This window comes from Eleginops maclovinus, chromosome 3 (genome assembly GCF_036324505.1).
Source record: "Eleginops maclovinus isolate JMC-PN-2008 ecotype Puerto Natales chromosome 3, JC_Emac_rtc_rv5, whole genome shotgun sequence".
Taxonomy (NCBI): Eukaryota; Metazoa; Chordata; class Actinopteri; order Perciformes; family Eleginopidae; genus Eleginops; species Eleginops maclovinus.
The window spans coordinates 24,876,052-24,881,555 of record NC_086351.1 but is presented as its reverse complement, the minus strand read 5'-3'; the positions used below and the strand labels follow the sequence as shown (position 1 = coordinate 24,881,555).

The following is a 5,504-nucleotide window of genomic DNA, read 5'->3' as shown; positions in this document are numbered from 1 at the left end:
GCAGACTAATGGGCAGGCTGAGAGAGCCAATCAGGACCTCGGAACCGCGCTGCGTTGTGTGGCTGCGCGCAACCCCTCGGCTTGGAGCGACCATCTCTCTTGGATCGAGTATGCCCACAATTCCATGTCCTGTGCTGCCACCGGCATGTCCCCGTTCGAATGCTCCCTGGGATACCAGCCACCCTTGTTTCCTGCTCAGGAGGATTACATCTCCGTCCCCTCGGTCCAGCACCATCTCCGCCGTTGTCGCAGGACGTGGAGGGACGCACGCACCGCTCTGCTGCGCTCTGCAGAGCAGAACCGGCGCATTGCTGATCGCCACCGGGCTCCCGCTCCTGCCTATCGGGTGGGTCAACAGGTGTGGTTGTCCTCTAGGGATCTCCCCTTACAAACTGGCTCCAAGAAGTTAACCCCTCGTTTTGTTGGCCCTTTCCCTATTATTTCCGTCATCAATCCCTCAGCGGTCACACAAGCTGCCTCCAGCCATGCACGTCCACCCCACCTTCCATGTCTCTCGTTTAAAGCCAGTCTCCACCAGTCCCCTCTCCCCCCCGGACGTTCCCCCCCCACCTCCCCGTTTGATTGACAACCACCCAGCTTACACCGTCCGGCAGTTGCTGGACATTCGTCGTCGGGGCAGGGGGTATCAGTACCTCGTGGATTGGGAGGGTTATGGGCCAGAGGAAAGGAGCTGGGTTTCGCGGGGCTTCATCCTCGACCCCTCCCTCATCCGGGATTTTCATCTGGCTCACCCAGAGAGGCCTTGGCCGCCTGGAGGCGTCCATTGAGGGGAGGGTACTGTTGTGGTCACAGCAGTCTGCTGTGTTTTTCCTCCTCCTGGGTTTGCCACTCCCCCTGTCTGTCTCACTTCACACCTGGCCGTCATCTGCAATCATGCTCACCTGGTCGTCATCTCCAATCAACTCCCCTTCATAAACCCTTGGATTCCCTGCTGTCGGTGCCAGATCGTACTTCGCTCTACAGTGGTAATGATACGTGCCTGGCTCCAGTTTACCTTGTTACCTTGCTACCGAACTCTCGTCTCTTGTTGCCTTTGACCACAACCTAACTCTGTTTCCCTCTGCCTGCAGTTATCCGGATCACGCAATCCAGCTCGCCTGCCTCACCCTCCCCCCGGCTTCCGCGTCCTCTACCTGCTCCTCCACCTCATTCAATAAACCCTCTTGCATCAATTCAACACCGTCTCTTGTCTGCTCTTGGGTTCAGAATCGTTATCACAACAGAAATTCACTCATTCTGGCTGCATCATGGTTTTACTGGGTCCCATTCTACCTACACAGTCAGTGTTTCCTTCTCCAGAAATGAGAGGAGTTGTTGACATATTGCATTTTGACTTTAAATAGGGATTTTAAAATGTAGGAATAATTTGGATATTCATTGGAAATTCAAAGCTAATTGCAATATGTAACATAATTTACCGAAGGAAGTTGGGTGTTTCATTTTGTTTGTAATTATGGCACAAGCCAATAACGTTTTGAAGTCACGTTAGACCATAAGGAATTTCCAATGACGGGAACAAATGTTGCATAACAGATAATACCAGATGGCAGTTGGAAAAGATGAGCATAACTTTCATAATTTACTTATTTAGTGTTTTGAAACAGATAAGAAACATACAGGTTGTTTCAACGAAATACAGGATGGTTTGAATGAGTGGTCGAATTATGTTGATTATGTGACTGGTTGGGATAAAAAGAAGAGAAAGCTTGCAGTTACAAAGTTGGGTAAAAGAAAGTGTTATCTCCTGAGAGACATGAAATAAGAGGAAAGGTAAATGACAGAGTGTGTGTTTGGTACAGTGAAAGCATGAAATGGTATTGGATGATCTATTCAAAGCAAGGGAAGAAACAACTTGATTTCACCTACTATTAGGGGTTGAGGTTCCTGGAATAGTTCCTATGTGCTTGGTTTTGATAGAAATAGCCGAACCCCAAGCGGAGGTAGTCCCTGATTTTTACCCCCGAAGAAAACGGCATATTCGAATTCTTCCCTGAATGCAGTCCCTAATATAGAAACAGCGCAGGCTTCTTTACTGGATAATAATAGACTGGTGACATATTTGAGTACATCGACTGTGCAGAAGGTTATAGCGGTGGAAATATGGTATGAAGACACTAATGCATGGTTAGATTGGGTTGTGTATGCGGTAGAACAAAGCAGGCTCTACTGATATTGCATTAATGTACCCCATCAGAAAAGAAAACGACATTCCACCAGTTTTCCCTCCCTATGAGGGACTTGATTGTATGATGTATTGTGATGAACCACACGAAAGGCAATATGGGAACGTTACGATGGTGAAATTCAACAACAGCAGTAACCAGCCAGGACCTTCCTTCAGGAATTGCTGTGGCTAACATGCAATACCCCAGGGCAGATGTTTGGTGGATACAATCTTGGTACTATGTGGATATTGTTACATTCCATGTATTCGCACTTTAGTGAACTGATTGATCACCACGGTCCTCTCTAGTGAGCAAAAATAAAAGGTCAATTTCTCTTGAGAGAACAGTTACAGTGGGGCAAAAAAGTATTTAGTCAGCCACCAATTGTGCAAGTTCTCACATTTAAAAAGATGAGAGAGGCCTGTGATTTTTATCATAGGTATACCTCAACTATGAGAGACAGAATGAGAAAAAAAAATCCAGGAAATCACATTGTAGGATTTTTAATGAATTTATTGGTAAATTCCTCGGTAAAATAAGTATTTGGTCACCTACAAACAAACAAGATTTCTGGCTCTCACAGACCTGTAACGTCTTCTTTAAGAGGCTCCTCTGTCCTCCACTCGTTACCTGTATTAATGGCACCTTTTTGAACTCGTTATCAGTATAAAAGACACCTGTCCACAACCTCAAACAGTCATACTCCAAACTCCACTATGGCCAAGACCAAAGAGCTGTCAAAGGAGACCAGAGACAAAATTGTAGACCTGCACCAGGCTGGGAAAACTGAATCTGCAATAGGTAAGCAGCTTGGTGTGAAGAAATCAACTGTGGGAGCAATTATTAGAAAATGGAAGACATACAAGACCACTGCTAATCTCCCTCGATCTGGGGCTCCACGCAAGATCTCACCCCGTGGGGTCAAAATGATCACAAGAACGGGGAGCAAAAATCCCAGAACCACACGGGGGGACCTAGTGAATGACCTGCAGAGAGCTGGGACCAAAGTAACAGAGGCTACCATCAGTAACACACTACGCCGCCAGGGACTTAAATCCTGCAGTTCCAGACGTGTCCCCCTGCTTAAGCCAGTACACGTCCAGGCCCATCTGAAGTTTGCTAGAGGGCATTTGGATGATCCAGAAGAGGATTGGGAGAATGTCATATGGTCAGATGAAACCAAAATAGAACTTTTTGGTAAAAACTCAACTCGTCGTGTTTGGAGGAGTAAGAATGCAGAGTTGCATCCAAAGAACACCATACCTACTGTGAAGCATGGGGGTGGAAACATCATGCTTTGGGGCTGTTTTTCTGCAAAGGGACCAGGACGACTGATCCGTGTAAAGGAAAGAATGAATGGGGCCATGTGTCGTGAGATTTTGAGTGAAAACCTCCTTCCATCAGCAAGGGCACTGAAGATGAAGCGTGGCTGGGTCTTTCAGCATGACAATGATCCCAAACACACCGCCAGGGCAACGAAGGAGTGGCTTCGTAAGAAGCATTTCCAGGTCCTGGAGTGGTCTAGCCAGTCTCCAGATCTCAACCCCATAGAAAATCTTTGGAGGGAGTTGAAAGTCCGTGTTGCCCAGCGACAGCCCCATAACATCACTGCTTTAGAGGAGATCTGCATGGAGGAATGGGCCAAAATACCAGCAACAGTGTGTGGAAACCTTGTGAAGACTTACAGAAAACGTTTGACCTCTGTCATTGCCAACAAAGGGTATAACAAAGTATTGAGATGAACTTTTGTTATTGACCAAATACTTATTTTCCACAATCATTTGAAATTAATTCATTAAAAATCCTACAATGTGATTTCCTGGATTTTCTTTTCTCATTCTGCCTCTCATAGTTGAGGTATACCTATGATAAAAATTACAGGCCTCTCTCATCTTTTTAAATGGGAGAACTTACACAATTGGTGGCTGACTAAATACTTTTTTGCCCCACTGTACATTTGTTAATTGAAAAGCAGGATGATCCGATCCCTTATTCAAACCATGAGCAAGATGAGTTTGTCTGAAGGAAGTGCCGTTCTAAGTTCTTATTACTGTATACATGAAATGCTCTATAAACTACTCCTAGTATATGATTAATCACTTATTACAACTTGGTATTATATAGTAGTGTTGATTCCTGTTATGATTTACACAGTTCATTTATTTTTTACAGGATCATATTGAATAAGTGCATTTACACAGGACTAGAATCGAAAATGATCCATTTACCTCATCAGAAGATATGAAAGGAGGGAATTGAAGATTTTACGCATTTAGGAAATTGCTGCTTTTGTTCTAGGTGCCATTCCAGGATTTCAGCCACAAGTATTCAATAATAAAGGGTTGTATGATCATGTATAACTTTTAACTATAGAATTCTGTATTATGCAATATTCAACTGAAGAACATATTGATTATATTATAGTTTACACACCGTTTGAAAGGTGTGTAAGGAGGGATTGTTAGAAATAATCAATATATTGGAGCGGAACTTTAAAAGATAATTCACTGTTTCTGGACGGATCATATTTGTCCACTTTCAGTAGTAACTGTAAGAAGTAATAATCAATATTCCGAGTAACTGCAACACTGTCTTATTTTGAAACACTGTTTTATTCTGAAATGCACTCTTATTTTGAAATGGTCAACTCGTAACCGGATGTAAACGACATTGAATACAACATTGCTGGCGCTTGAGGCCGGACGGAGGAAAACTGTGGGTTTGAGCGTAGGTTTCCTCAACAAGCGAAATATAAATACAGGGTGAACAGGGGAATCTCTTGTGGTGTTATACATAAAACACACAATGAGTAATACTCCTTATTGCCACTGTAATACCCTAAGAAGCGACTTGGCTTTATGCCACGTATACACTGAACTGGCCGGAAGTACTGTTACGACTTGAAGCAACCAATAGGAAGAGGCAACCGCTGGACAAAGACCCATCACAGATGGGGTGGGGGTCTCTTTTGGCTCGGACCCACGGACAGTGAACACATCGTGAATTCTATTCATGTTTTGGGCCTGTTCTAGTGTGTGTAGAGCTTTAGGGCCACAGCTGTGAAACGATTGTAAAACCTTCCACTACATCTTTTTTATTAAACACTCCTTTATAATTTTTACGGGAGTTTTGCCTTTTCTTTTAAACCGACATCCTGGCTTCAAATAAACGAACACATTTCTACAATTGGTGACCCCGACGTGATTTGAAAGGCCAGGCAGGACGGAGATTGGAGGGAGAGCTGACTCCTTAAGGCACTCACAGGCGCGCCATTAACATACGGTAAGCAGAACCAGTTTATTTCAAATTCTGCATAGT

General features: G+C 44.3%; 1 long non-coding RNA gene across 1 annotated transcript; it reads left to right on the top strand.

Annotated features, from left to right (window-relative positions):
* The first annotated feature begins 795 nt into the window (after positions 1-795).
* On the top strand, positions 796-1,198 carry LOC134861423 (uncharacterized). The gene is made up of 2 exons (XR_010165409.1): positions 796-986; positions 1,092-1,198. It is a non-coding gene; the product is annotated as an uncharacterized LOC134861423 (long non-coding RNA).
* The last annotated feature ends 4,306 nt before the right edge of the window (positions 1,199-5,504 follow it).